General features: G+C 43.1%; 1 protein-coding gene across 4 annotated transcripts in view; it reads right to left on the reverse strand.

Annotated features, from left to right (window-relative positions):
- The window catches only part of zgc:172282 (leucine-rich repeat and fibronectin type III domain-containing protein 1-like protein), a 37,555-nt gene that overhangs the window by 11,990 nt on the left and 9,398 nt on the right, over window positions 1-16,167 (reverse strand). For 3 of the 4 annotated variants that reach the window (XR_007144396.1, XR_007144397.1, XM_047820756.1), the window contains exon 2: window positions 14,325-14,458. The exons of the other annotated variant lie outside the window; for it this stretch is intronic. The gene's annotated coding sequence lies outside the window, so the exon portion shown is untranslated. The remainder of the gene's footprint in view (window positions 1-14,324; window positions 14,459-16,167) is intronic. 4 annotated transcript variants of the gene reach the window in all.

The raw sequence follows: 16,167 nt of genomic DNA on the forward strand, positions 1-16,167 counted from the left end.
TGGGAACAGGAACACCACAGGTATCACCTGGGGCAGATGGGAACAGGAACACCACAGGTATCACCTGGGGCAGATGGGAACAGGAACTGCTTCTCTCCTGCTGGGATCTTTATACACAACCGTAGTGTTTATACTGGATGGTGCAGGAAAAACACCGAGCGACACGGCTACATGTGGAAGCACCTTGTTTTAGAGAGATGTAGTTCTGATGTAGTTCTGTTTTGTATGTAGTTCTGTTTTGTATGTAGTTCTGTTTTGTATGTAGTTCTGTTTTGTATGTAGTTCTGTTTTGTATGTAGTTCTGATGTAGTTCTTCTGTTTATTTCTGATTATAGTAACAGCCATATATTTTGTTTATCACACACTTAGCACACATCACATCACATCACACACATCACACACATCACACACATCACACTTAGCACACACCACATCACATCACACACATCACACTTAGCACACATCACACTTAGCACACACCACATCACATCACATCACACACATCACATCACATCACACTTAGCACACACCACATCACATCACACACTTAGCACACATCACACACATCACACTTAGCACACATCACACACATCACACTTAGCACACATCACACACATCACACTTAGCACACATCACACACATCACATCACACTTAGCACACCACATCACATCACACACTTAGCACACATCACACACATCACATCACACTTAGCACACCACATCACATCACACACTTAGCACACATCACACACATCACATCACACTTAGCACACCACATCACATCACACACTTAGCACACATCACACACATCACACTTAGCACACATCACACACATCACACTTAGCACACATCACACACATCACATCACACTTAGCACACCACATCACATCACACACTTAGCACACATCACACACATCACACTTAGCACACATCACATCACATCACACTTAGCACACATCACACACATCACATCACACTTAGCACACCACATCACATCACACACTTAGCACACATCACACACATCACACTTAGCACACATCACATCACACTTAGCACACATCACACACATCACATCACACTTAGCACACATCACATCACACACTTAGCACACCACATCACATCACACACTTAGCACACATCACATCACACACTTAGCACACATCACATCACACACTTAGCACACATCACATCACACACACCACATCACACACTTAGCACACATCACACACACCACATCACACACTTAGCACACATCACATCACACACACCACATCACACACTTAGCACACATCACATCACACACACCACATCACACACTTAGCACACATCACATCACACACACCACATCACATCACATCACACACCACACACATCACATCACACACTTAACACACATCACATCACACACACCACATCACACACTTAGCACACATCACACACATCACATCACACACATCACATCACACACACCACATCACACACTTAGCACACATCACACACCACATCACACACTTAGGGTCTGAAACCATCTATAACAGATTCTATAACCTTTATATCTCACTCACACTGATTATAACTTTATACATCAGTTATTACAGCAGTTATTTCCAGGACAAAGATCCATCTGATAATTTTTCTTCATTCAAATTTAATACAAAAGATTCTGATGATTTAAACAAAGTCAATAAAATCATGAGGCCAGGATCATGAAATGAATTGACTCATAGTGTAGTGTGTTGTTGTGTGTTGTGTGTATCGTGTGTTAGTTGTCCTAATTAATTAAACTACAAAATGGGATTATTAGCTGACGTCCTGTGTGACTAAAGGGCCACCGTACAGACAGGTAACGAGCCTATCGCACGGCTCTCTGCTTCAAACTGGTTACCAATTAGGCTTAATAGTGGAACACTTTCACACCAGTCTCAGTCTGTTCAAAGGATCCAGTCAACTCCTTTACAAATTGGAGCCTGTGGCAGCGTCAGACCAAATGGAAGTGTGGCTGTTCAAAAACAACTGCTAATGACCTCCCAAAGAGAGCCGAGATTTCAGCGTAATGAAGAAGAAGGGCTGAAGGAGGAAGGACATTTCTGCTCCAGCAGCTGGTCTGGATTACAACAAACACATGGGAGGAGTGTAGAGCTGTCAGACGCTCAGACAGGACAATACAGTGAGAACATAAACCCAATTTATCTCCCTCAGGATTACTGGACACGTCTGTAGTGAATCACTTCCTCCTGCACTGTTGGGAAAGGCAGAAAAAGCCCCTTAAGCAAACAATGTTACTGAACACATTCTCTCAACGTAGCCGAGTTAGTTAGTTAGTTAGTTAGTTAGTTAGTTAGTTAGTTAATACTCTACAGATTCATATGCACCACATTTATATTTACTGATGTTGTTCTTTTGGCTGCTCCCTGTTCCTGACAGCAGATCACATGGTCCACATGTGTGATTTACAGCATCATGTCCTTCCTGACGCAACCCTGCCATCTGATCCGGGCTTGGGACCTTCAGTGGCTGGGTTTACTACCCAACTGAGAGTGTGGGGTCCCGCCGCCGGACCACCACGAGGCACATTTATATATCTATATTTTGTGGTTGTATATTTTAGATGTACACCACAGTGATGTTGGGTTCTTGAGTCTCATCATCAGAAGGTCAGAAGGTCCTGATGTATTCTCTCTAACTCAGGTTTAGGTTCTTGTTACATATTTCTGTAGTAACTCAACACCACAGGGATTTAAGAACTGCTGAACATTTAAAAAAGGAGACTCCAGTGTCGGTGTTCATGAATGAAACGTTTCTGGAATGAAGAAGAAAGAAAGGCTGATGAGAAAAAGACCTCACTGCTTTACTGTGAGAGAGTTTACTGCTGTAACATAAGTGATCACAGGAAGTAACTAGTGAGTGTTAAACTGAAACATCACAGTGAATTTAATCCACACAACACACACACACACACACACACACACACAGTCAGGCTCCATCACTGTTCTGAGGGTAAAGAAGCCCCACAGAGACCTGGATGTTCCTCTGTGGTGATGAAGAGCAAAGGATTTAAACCCAGCTCAGAGCTACAGAGAGCATGTGACCCTAAGCACAAGCAGCTAAAAGGGGATAATTAAAGCTCTGTGCTTCAGATAATGAGCCACACCAGAGAAAACTAGCCATGATTCGTTTAGTTAGATTGTAACCCACAGCCTTTGTTTAAGCTTCTGACTCTAAGGCTCTGAATGTTGAAGGTTTCCATCGACCGCACGGCGTGTTGTAAAACTGCACACGGACATATTCGGCTTTCATTTCTCTCTTCTCAGTTTGGTCACCTGCTAAATCACCCAGTAACGACCAGCTCTCCTCCATCATACAGCAGTGTCGGTCCTGGTCTGCACACACCAGCTCACACTCACACACTTCAGTCTGTGATCTGCAGGAGAGAGAACGTTCAAGACACCAAGACATGGACATCATGGAGGTTCGATCCCATGAGCTTCTGATAATGAAGTGACAATTGAGCACATGATTGTGTCTGACTCTCGGACTCCCTGTGATCCTCGGAGCAGATAGAATAAAGTTTAATTACACATTTATGTACACAGTAGATTGTGTGTAATGGATAATAAGTAGATTCTTATGATTAAAGTCAGTCGACACGTCAGCCATAATAATGACCTCCAGATTCTTTATGGACGTGCAATTTCATTTCATTTCATTTCATTTCATTTCAGCGGCTCTCTGGTGGAGGTTTTTAATTAGATGTTGCACTTCACTGTGACAACAAAGTGGTATCAAGGGCCACAGCTGAAAGACGAGGATTCAGGAACCGGTCCAAACATCTGAGCATCAGAAGAGACAGTAAAGTCCGAGATGAACACGAAGATCAAACAGAGTCAGATATCAGACAGAGGAGTGAAACCCTACGGCTCAAAGCCCAGGTCACGCAGACACAAACCTGTCAGCAGATTCCTGAGACGAGCTGCATGGAGCTTCTCATCATACTTTTAAATAAATAAGAACTGCAGTAAAATCTCTTCTGTTGTTCTCTAAGCTTTAACTCTAAACATGTGACTCAGCCTCAATCCCAAACGGTTGTAAATTAGTCCTAACATTTTAGAAAATTTGTTCAAATCTGGCATGAAAATATTCTCTAGATTCCGATCGTGGATATTTATTAAACCGTAATAAGTCCTAACTGTGCAGAGATTAATGTATGGTCATGAACTGAATTAATTTAATTAAAACTCATTTACTAAAGAGTTTACTGCATATTATAAATAGCTGCATGTTTTCATACACAACCTGAAAAGTTCAGAAGAAGATGATGGAGACTTTCTCAGAAACCGAGAGTCAGATAGAGCTGGAATTAATTTGGTAATTACAGCAATCTGGTAATGAGATCATACTGGAGATGAAAAAGTTAATATTTGTTGTGCTTGGACTGGATAACTTTCTGCTTGTTTCTACATATAATAATAATAATAATAATAATAATAATAATAATAATAATAATAATAATATCATCATCATTTTTATTATTCTTATTATTTGTTTATTTTATTATTATTATTATTATTATTATTATTATTATTATTATTATTTGTTTATTTTATTATTATTTGTTTATTTATTTTTTAATTATTATTATCATCATCATCATCATTTTTGTTATTATTATTATTTGTTTATTTATTCATTCATTTATTTATTATTATTATTATTATTATTAGAGCCTACTTCAGTTTGTCCACATCCCTCTGTAACTGGATCCTGGACTCTTGACCTCAGACCCCAGACCGTCAGGATCAGCAGCACCTCCACCTCCTCCAGCTCCACCACACTGAACCCTGAAGCTCCCCTAGGATCTGCTCAGGTCAGTGCTCTTTATCATCGGGTCTCATGATTGTGCTGCAAACACCATGACGTGTGCTGACGTCATTACAGTTGTCGGCTTCTTCAACAACAGTAAGTCGGTGTACAGAGAGGTGGAGAGAAGCTGGCAGAAATGTGCAGAGAAAACAATGTCTCAGCATCGATGAGAGGAAAGAGATGATTGTTGGCTTCAGCAGGACTCAAGAAGATCTCTCATCTCACCAGAACTGTGGAGAGTCAAGCGATTCTGTTTGAGCACATAAAGGAGAACCTCCTGAACACTCAACAGCACCTGACTAGACATGACCCAGACCCAGCAGCACCTCCACTTCCTGTAGAGAGACAAACTCTCACTCCCATCCTCACAAATAAGACTGTTATTAAAGAGTCTCTCAAACCATTATAGAAAACACCCTCGAATGCCACCACCACCACCACCACCACTCAGCAGCTCACCTGCACTAATCCCACACCTGACCCTTCCACCCCAATCCCACTTTACACTGCCGCAGCAGTCACTTCATATCTCTGAGACTTTTTAGCTGCTATAATAACAATAGTAAAGAACAGCCGACTGACGAGGCATCACTGCTCCAGACACTGATCACAAATCTGCACCTTTAGATCATACAAGACCAAAGTTTGACCCTCAGGTGGTGAGACATTTATAAGACTGACATTTCCTGGGAGAAATGAGGAGTAATGAGGTTTAAATGGATGTGAGGTGGTGAGGGTTTTGTCTCCGCAGGATGCAGGTCTCAGCAGAACACATTCAGAAGCTGTGTATGAAATGTTCTACTTTAATGTATTTAAGCATGTAGCCACGCTCGCTTGTCACCAGGATTTATGACACTATTTTGGTGCCTGCAGTGTTTGGATTTGCATCTGAACTCAATATTCTGCATGTCTGAAGCGAATTGCTCATCAATGCAACAGAAAGCCATAAAAAATGTGAACAACACCGAGTTTTATTAAGCAAGCTCAAAATGTCAGGGAAAAACAATGTGACAGAATATAAAGGCTGTGAGAAGATGTTCACGCCTCAGACCGTGATTCCCGAGTTTCCCTTGCATTTAACCACATTATCATATTAATGCCTCCACTTACTGACTATTAAACAGAAGACTTTCCTTTTAAAGCACGATGCTGACTACTGAAGCCTTTGTCCTTCAGTCACTCCATTAGAGTTTCTCTGAAGAACAGAAAGCTGAGAGATCCGAACATTTACACAATCCACAAGTCACTTAGATTAACGGTCTGCCGAGGCTTCATCAGAGCGTAAAGCCCTGTTTTGGTCAAAGTTCATTACATTTTAGTTTTTTTAATGGTCATGGTGCTTGTGTACTGTAGTTCTGTGGCCCAAGCCTGGACATGTGAAGAATCTAATGCCCCTTTACCCCCGGAGCAGTTTGAGTGCAGGTTTGGAGCCTAATTTAGAACCAGTTCTTTCTGTTTCGACCGCCAAAGCACCGGGTCTGAACCAGGAAAAGTGGTTCTTAAGTAGCACCAAAACGTTGCTGGGTCTAGACTTAAGAACCCCTTGTGTCAGGGCTGTGGGCGGGGCTGTGGGCGGGGCTACTGTTAGCGCATTAGATAATGTACCTTAAGTATGCTAATGTTTAATACACTTTTACTTTACCGCGATACGATACATTATCAGCACACATGATAGTAGGTAGCTACATGCTAAAGCTAACTTTTTTCTGTGTTAATGATAAAATAACGTTAAGTACTTTCTCCATCACAACCTCCGTTTATACAGATTACACGGAGCCGCACGTACACGTCGGATTCGCCGCGTTTGGGTGTTAATGTAGGTTCACAAAGCCATGAGCATTAACAGTAAAGCAACATCCACCATTGTTGTTGTTGTGTTTGTCGCTGCTGCGCTAACGTCGCTGTGTAACGTGACACGTATACAGTGACGTCACACTCGGCTCTGTGACGCTCTCTAACTGATGGAAGGGGAAACGGTTCTTAGAAGGTTCACCAGGGGAACCAACATTGACCCAGCACCAGCACCAGCTCTGAACCAGCACCCGGTTCTTTCTGGTGGAAAAGGGGTAAAAGAGGCTTTTTACACCTGGTCACTTCACACGTTTTCTGTGATCCGATATCTATCCGATGGTAAAAAGACCAGGTCTAAATGCCCTCCGAGACGGATATAAACCCGACGGTACAAACCCCTTCAGGAGGTGGTCTGGGACGCGTTTCAGATGAAACTGGACAGGTGTAAATGAATGTGGTTGTTCGAGCCACATACGTCAGCGCTAAACTCCTCCCAAACGGAACTACGTCACTCGCAGGTGACCTTTCACCCAGGCGTCTCGTCGGGGATTAAAACGCGCTGCCGCCGCCAGCGAAAACGCAGCAAACAGTAAATGTTGTTTTTTGTAGCATAAACGTCGTAACCAGTTTTACGTCTTCTTTTTGATCGTGTTCTGAAAAGCACAGACACTAAAGTGTGTTCTGTTACAGTTACCCCGGAAATGAGGGCAAATATATTAGCATTTTGGGCGAGAGCAGAAAGATCGGATCGATATCAGATTCGCCGAGACGCGTTTATGTGTCCTGATGTAAATGGGACAGTTTTAAATAAATCAGACGGCGATCGGATCAGAGACAACACACGAAGTGACCGGGTGTAAAAAGGCCCTCAGAGATGGTCCAGTACGTCTCAGATCCTTCAGTGATTCCTCCCTGATCAATTTAATCTTTTCAGTGTTGAGAGAACTTCCTGTTCTTGGTGATTCCTTGCAGACGTCACAGTGGTGCTGCATTTTCTCCACGTGTTCCATAGAACGTTAAATGTTCTGGAAGTTCTCTTGTAGACGTTTCCTTCTCTGTACTTTTACCTGAACATGGTTTTTATTCCGGTTGAAGAACATGTGGTCAAATGAAAACAAGAAGACGACAAGAAAATCCAGCTGTTCTTTATTTGTGGTTAATCAGAATCCCTTCATGGATGACGTGTATGAGATGATTACTGCTGAGTGATGAGGTGGATTGTTCGTTCTGATCACAGACACGTGCTCCATCACACACTTACACAACAAAGCTTTTAATTTGCTTTTAACTTTTAAACCATCTTGTGTGCTTTATCACATGGAGGAAGATTTTTTTTACGTTGTAAAAACTATATGAAGAAATATCTTCAGAAGTCCACCCACCCACCCACCCACACCCACCCCCCCACAGCATTCTTTTAGGACGGAGACACGTCAGTGCTGGAACAAGCTTTCTGAAGAGTTCTTCTTCTTGCTGTCTCGAAGCATTTGAGGTGTTTTTGTTTCTTCCGTGGGGAATTAAACTGCAAGTAAGTGCTGATCAATAAGTCCTATTTTAGTCAGGAATCGAACCCCATCCCTGAGAGCTGTCCTGTAACGGCGGGAAACTCTGTGCTGATTATCTGCTACACGCCAACTGATCATGTGGAAATGCTTCAGTTCTTCACCGGCTGTAAGGCTTTGGTCCTGAACCCCATGGAGACACAGATCACATCTTTACATCCGTTAAACTGCTCAGGACCACCATCAGAATCACAGGTGGGCTCTGGCTACATTCGGCAGCTTCAGCTCATGTCATGCCGTTATTTACACAGATTAATGTTGTTTCTCTGATATTTTAGTTGATTTCGTTTGAGCTTCGTGTAAATTCATGTCATTCCCCTCTGAGGCTGGTGGACTGATCTCTCGAGGTTTTCATCTGCATCTACACCACCACACAGTCAGGTTCTGTACATGATCTGCTGTCATGGGCAAACCGCCCACCCCCTCCCCCTCCGTGTCTCATCACGGTTCCCATGGCAACAAGAGGCATCATGCATGTCTTTCTCGAAAATTCTATTTGTTTCTAGGAGATGAATGAAGGTCAGAGCACATTTTATAAACTCCAGGTTACAAAGCGTTTGCAGATGCAGAATAATCAGAGACTTTGCGTCAGCGTCACGCGTCCTCCGGTGGAGACGACCAACACGGCGGCGGAGAGAAGGGAAATAAATCCTTCTGCACATCAGCAGATGTTCTAACAAATTTGGTCATTCTGTCAAATTCAAATGTCTAATTTCTTCCCAAACTTTTTTTTTTCATGATTAAAAGCCAAACAGAAGGAAATACAACAAAGGTACAATTTCTGTTCCAATTTTACAAACAATTTTAATTCATGTCTCATATGAAATTCTGTAAGTTTTATAGAATGATTTCTTTAGAGTGAAAACATTCTTACAGATAATATTGTTCATATCTGTAATAGATATTATAAATATGTTTAACTCTGTGTGTTGGAGTGAACAGTGAGCAAGTGGAGTAAAGGAAGAAGAACATGAATACAATCACAACAATATCTCAGGAAATGGAGCTCCCAGAGTGTGTCTGGGTTTCCTCCAGGTTCTTAACTTGTGTGTGTGTGTGTGTGTGTGTGTGTGTGTGAGAGAGAGAGAGAGAGAGAGTGTGTGTGTGTGAAGGCTGCCTTGAACTGGACCGGGGTTTGTTCTCCTGCCCTGTACCCCATGAGCTGCAGCAGAAAAGCCAAAAAAAGGGTGATTTCCAAGCAAGATCATCAGTGTCTTCTGGAACATCTGGACCAGGAGCCATGATGATGAAAGTGATAATGAAGTACGTTAGAAGGAGAAATGTACAGTAGCATTTCTGCCTCACCTGCAGGAAGCTGGAGCAGGTGTACATCACTACATCATCACTAAAGAACAAACCTGACACCATGTAATTTCCTGCTGTGAAGAAGAAGCTCCTCGTAGACGAATCCAACCAGCTGGAGCTTTCTCTTGCTCTCTATAAATACAGAGTTTTATGCCCAATGGACAGCTCTTCATTCTCTGCTCATGTAAAGCGTGGGCTTGCTTTCACTCCTGCTTCCATCCATCACTCATCACTTCCTTCACGTCTGCAGAACGGCAGCAAACACTTTTCTGCAGCTAATGTGACAAGTCAGGATGGAAAGTGAGCTTCCTCCAGCTGTGGATCACTGGGGAACGTGCAAACCTTTGGCAGTGTCATCCATTAGTTTCTACTTCTGGTGCCTTTTTTACCAGCTAACGTCTGCTTGGTGACAAATCAGTGAAGTGGAACTCTGCTGGGATCAGGACTGGGATCAGGGCTGGGATCGGGGCTGGGATCGGGGCTGGGATCGGGGCTGGGATCGGGGCTGGGATCGGGGCTGGGATCAGCAGTTAATATCAGAGAGTTCACAACACCTGCACAAACATCCAGCGACTCAGCGGTCTGTGTGGATTTAATTGTGTGTGTGATATATAGTGTAGAATAGAGACTTCTGCCTGGCACTGAGCACTGTGAGGCTGTATGTAGTAGCTGATGGTATAAAACAGTGTAACCCTGTAACTGAGGCACAACACGCACACACACACACACACACACACACACACACACAGCAGAGCAAAATGGCTGAAACTAAAACAAGTGTTACGTAAAAGTTCAACATCGTGTGTGAGTCAGATCATCGGGTAAGACTCCATCATTCAGGGGCTTCACCACACACACACACACACACACACACACACACACTGCTCCATCCAAAACGGTGCGACAGCAGGAACTAAAATGTGTACTTCTCTGGTTCTCAATCCTAAAGGTGTAGAAGCTCATGTGTCGACTTTTAGTGCCTCTTCATCATGAGGACACCTCTGTCCGCTTCCTGGTGTGTTACAGATCAGAACTGACTCACGGCTAAATTCTTCTGCTTCTCAGTGACACATGGTTAAAAATACTCTGTGGTTGTTTTGTGACAGTAACATGAGCTTGTCAGAGATGGGAAACCTGCATGTAACTCATGATGTGTGTTTATTAGGCCTTACGAATGTTCATGAGCTGCACTGCAAACAGCAGGAGAGCTGAGCTGAGAATGAAACGTGTGTGATGTCAGTTTATTTATTACACTATTACTGAGCATCTAAAAGGCTTCACCAAAAATATGTCAAAATGTATTTAGATAAAAATAAGAGATGGATTTTGTGCAACAATTAGCTCGAGTCTGTGCCTAACATCATGCTGAGTTTAAATTGGATTTGCTTTCTAAATGTAACTGTAAATTATTATTATTATTATTATTATTACACAGGATCTGCAGAGAAAGCACTATGACTCAGGGAAGACAGAAATAAGTGCAGCTCAGTGGAAGCTCAGTGGATTAGACCGATAATGATCAGAATGTCATGAGTTCAACACCACAAAGCTGCCCTTCTGGACCCGGAGCTCAGCCCTGAACCATCGAGATGGGTAAAAAAGAGAAATGTAAGTGACTGTAGATACGAGCTTCAGCCAAACGCTAGAAATATAAACACAGGAGCAGGCAAAAGGACCGAATAAACCGGACATGACATTTGTTTGTTTGTAAATGATCCGGTTTTGGACAAAGTCGTCTGTTCCGGTCCACAGGAGCGCTGCTTATTTAAGATAAAGCATTCTGCAGAAACCTGAGACTCTGCTAACAAACACAAAGAAAAGTCAGAGCCACTGTATTGAGGAGACATCTGCTGAAGTGTCCAGTCGTCTCCAGTCGTCTCCAGAGTTGTGCTGAAGGATCAGACTTAAGGAATTTCTCAAAGAAACACTAAATATGAAAATACTCAACGGTAACAGATGGAAATATTCCTGTGTTTTTTATAGATGAAGGTAAATATCAGGATAAGGAGAACTGGTGATCGGAGAAGGTGATCTTCAGACGTCCTGTAACTCCAGAGTGAAGTGATTTCACAGCATCGATGATGATGATGATGATGATGATGATGATGATGATGAGACTCTGAGAGCTTAGTTACTGAAATATTTATATTACACTCACTGGAGACAGACATGGGCAGAGTCATGTCATTATACACAGACAGAGGGCTCTAACGCACACACACGCACAGAGGCTCCGACCCGCGCTCGGTGAGGGGCTCCGACCCGCGCTCGGTTTGGGACTCCCTTAGATATACACATGGTTTTGTGAGTCGATGCACTCGGACTTCCTGCCCGCTTCACCAGACCGCTTGGTTTTGATGAGATTGATTTATTACCCCTTCTGTACACACAACTAAACCTGCTCCTGATTCCCTCTCGTTACAGCTCATGTACTCTAGTTTTTACTTTATTTACTCGTCGTGCTTCACTACAGACTTTTTAAAGCCTTTGTTCAGACACGTTACTTATTACAGTATGACTGAAAACAGAAAGTGAAGCAGGTCAGAGATCCAGATGCTGATGAGAGAAGAACAAAGCTGAAGTGGAGCTGAAAGCTGTACCATCTCGCTCATGTTCTGACAGAAACACAAGTTTACTGAAGTCAACACTAGCTCAGATTAATGGCTTTACCTCCGACTGCCTTTAATAAAACACACACAATCCTATTAGGATCTGAAAACCTTCAGATGTTATATTCCATTCGTTTCTCTTTGTTATTTAATCACTAGTGTGTCTTATTTTGTTTGGTCTGTGGTAAGAACACTGATATGTAATAAACTCTGAACCTGTTCTATTTGTACTGTAGTTATAAACCCAGTCACAAACCCAAGTCCATCTCTCAGAGCTGTGTGTGTTCTTCTCCAGGGAAAATAAACAGTGCAGTTTGTTTGTCTGCAGTTAGAATTTAGTCTTGTCTTTTCTCTCAATACAGAAAAGTGTGTGACGTTCTTTACACACTGAGTAGGTAGAGATAAAAATACAACACTTTAGCGTTTCTTTACTCTTACTTACTAAACGTCTCGGTGCCTAATGTCAAGACTGGAGCAGTACGAGTGTTACGTCTGGGAGACTCACCACATGCTCTCAGGATGTTCCTCCAGCTCGGTCTCCTAATGCTAACAGATCCTAACAGGAGCGCTCAGATACACAAACACCAAGGGTAAAATAAACCCCCAGCGCAGCAGCTGCTCAGAGAAGTTCTCAGGGTTTTCATGACATGTTGTTATAGAACTTACTGTAAGTACATAACATTTACAGACAGGAGGCTAAATGGGTCGACTTCAGCAAACGAGTCGAGGAAAAGCTGATCGGTCGTTTCAGCATGTATGTGGATATGACGATGTTCAGTAACAGAGGGAATCGTGGGTAACCCTCAGGCCTCCGTTAGACAAACGTCACCTTACATCACCATCACAAGTCAGTAAAGGAACAGATTCAGACTCAGCGATGATCAAGAAGAAACCTGTAGAAAGATCTGCAGGAGATTCCTCACAACTTCATGTTGAAATAAAACCAACAAATCAAGACTGATTAATTAGTTAAAGACTTCAATAAAAACTCTCAACACCGTAAATAAACACTCAGCAGAAACCCTTCTAAAAATATTTTAATATCCCTTTTTCTCTTTTTTTTTTATTTAGAATTTCGTAAACTGTTAAATCACATTATTCATTCATTCATTTTCTACCGCTTATCCGAACTTCTCGGGTCACGGGGAGCCTGTTTCTATCTCAGGTGTCATCGGGCATCGAGGCAGGATACACCCTGGACGGAGTGCCAACCCATCACAGGGCACACACACACTCTCATTCACTCACACACACACACACACACTACGGACAATTTTCCAGAGATGCCAATCAACCTACCATGCATGTCTTTGGACCGGGGGAGGAAACCGGAGTACCCGGAGGAAACCCCCGAGGCACGGGGAGAACATGCAAACTCCACACACACAAGGTGGAGGTGGGAATCGAACCCCCGACCCTGGAGGTGTGAGGCGAACGTGCTACCCACTAACCCACCATGTCCGTGGAAATCACATTAAAGATACAAAAAGATCTAATATGATTTATGTGTATTAACTTTAACAGTTGTGTCTTTTTTTATCCACATCTACACATTTAACTTTTATTACAGCCTTTTCTGTTCGTCTAACAGGTTGCGTAACTGCAGTTTTCTGTAAAACTATACTAAATATATAAATACTAAAGTATAAAGGTGTAGTTTCACCAGCCATCATCACCTGTGAGAAGGAGAAACTCCTGCATGTTGGCTTGGAGCTGCTGATGCTAGAAATAGCAGCCATTGTCGCTTGATGGTGTGAATTAGCTCAGGCTCAACTAAAGACTAGTGTGAGCTGCCCACACAACCAACTCCACACACAGCCGCTGTGCAGGACACAAAGCATGTAAATGTGCAGAGAACGCCATTCATCACGGCCAAGAGAACGCCTAAACATGAACGAAACCAAGGAGACGAGAGAACAGAGAAGCGTGTGGGCTTCATGGCAGTGAGTCCAGCGAAAGCTGCCCAGATGAAGGCGAGTTCTGTTCTGAATGTGAGGAACAAACACAAGTGTGGACTAACAACATGTTCTCAAAGCAGAGCAGAGTTCTAATCGATATCAAATCAACAAGCTTTAAAGGTGAGAACAATCAGTCCTCCTTCACCGAGAGAGGAAGAACTGGCCTTATGGGCATGAAGGATCCTGAAAAGCTCTCGTTTAGATCCGAGTACAGAAGACACTCAGAGACGCTTCCTTACCTGTGACAAATACGGCGCAGGAGACGAGTCAAACACGGCCTCATTCCATCGATCACACCAGACCAGGACGTGTCCTCACACACAGAACTGTCCTCAAACCGGGACCTGGACGAGGCTGGAAGCAGATCGCTGCCCTTATGAGACAAGAAATAAACAATTCAGTGTTAGTCAGATGTTCAGTTTTACCCTGAAGAAGACGAGCTGCATGTTTACACACTCAGTAAGACAAACAGTCTTTACAGAGAAGCACTGAAGACGTCAGGAAAGGAAGCCGACACGTTCACATGAGCAGCTTTAAGATAATACCCATGATGCTTTAGGAGAGTCAGGAGAAGGTTGAGGTCCATGAGTCAGCGACTCGCCTTCCTCCAAGGTCAACATTTGTCTCCACTAGAACCAGTAAAAGACCAGTGTGAGGAAGAGATGAACAGATCTAAGTGTGTGTCAGGATCCAGCCCAGACTTTGTGCGATTGTTTATGTTACGCGTCACGTGTCCGAGTCACGTGTCCGAGTCACGTGTCCGAGTCACGTGTCCGCCCTGCCCTTGTTTATTCCTCCCCGCCTCTGCACACCTGTTCCTGATGTGTTGATTGTCTTTTGTATTTAACCGTGCCGTGTTGCTGATGGCGGCGTGAGACCCTTGTCGTCTTGTGTCTAGTCTGTGGTCCTGATTTGTTGCTTTACTCATTAAAGCTGTTCATTTTGACGTTATCCAGCATTCGGGTCACTTTTATCCCTCATCACAGTGAACACACCTCTTTTCCTCTCCTCCAGATTCCCTTTGATACGTATACTGACCTCATCTACATAAACTCCAGAGTTTTATGAACTAAACCTGAACACGTAGCAAAGCAGGTTCAGGTTTGGAGACCAGACACATGATGTTTTAAACAACAAAGTAATACAGACTTTATATATAAAAAGTATTTAAGTATAAAAATAAAATGACCCCCAAACTGTAGGGAGATAAACAAAGACAAGCTGTAAGGAACATCAGTGATGCAACTGTTGTGTAAGTTGCTCCTGGTGTCATTACAAAGATTCCTGCATTTGTTAGGAAGATTTCATGCAGCTAAATAATCATGATGAAAGTGAAGCAGCTTCCAGAAGTTCTCCAACGTAATAAACACGAGACAAAGCCACAGAACCTTAACAAAGACCTGAAACACAACTAACTGTTCAGGTGAATCTCTAAAGCCTTCACAACACACACTCAGGCTAACAGACGGACCAGGAGGAAGAAGCTGGTAGTCACACAAAGTGTTTCCTGAAAGCAGCATAACACACACTCATCTGCTCAAAAAGAAGCACAGAGAGGCAGAGAAGATGGTGAGAAGGTGAGAAGACAAACTGTAAAGTGGAACAATACCGAGATCAGACAAAAATAAACCCATAAGGAAAATGACATTGTGATCTGTAGTGAGAGTAGAAAGGAGCAGGTGGAGGAACATCTGGAAGGGTGGAGGTCTGCTCTGGAAAGAAGTATTATGAAAGTCAGTGGTAGTGAGTGTGTGTGTGTGTGTGTGTGTGTGTGTGTGTGTGTGTGTGTGTGTGTGACAGAAGAGTGTCAGAAGTGTCGTGTGTGTGTGTGTGTGTGTGTGTGTGTGTGTGTGTGTGACAGAAGAGTGTCAGAAGTGTCGTGTATGTGTGTGTGTGTGTGACAGAAGAGTGTCAGAAGTGTCGTGTGTGTGTGTGTGTGTGTGACAGAAGAGTGTCAGAAGTGTCGTGTGTGTGTGTGTGTGTGAGAGACAGAAGAGTGTCAGAAGTGTCGTGTGTGTGTGTGTGTGTGTGTGACAGAAGAGTGTCAGAAGTGTCGTGTGTGTGTGTGTGTGTGTGTGACAG

The sequence above is a fragment of the Tachysurus fulvidraco genome, chromosome 11 (assembly GCF_022655615.1).
Source record: "Tachysurus fulvidraco isolate hzauxx_2018 chromosome 11, HZAU_PFXX_2.0, whole genome shotgun sequence".
In the NCBI taxonomy this organism is placed as follows: domain Eukaryota; kingdom Metazoa; phylum Chordata; class Actinopteri; order Siluriformes; family Bagridae; genus Tachysurus; species Tachysurus fulvidraco.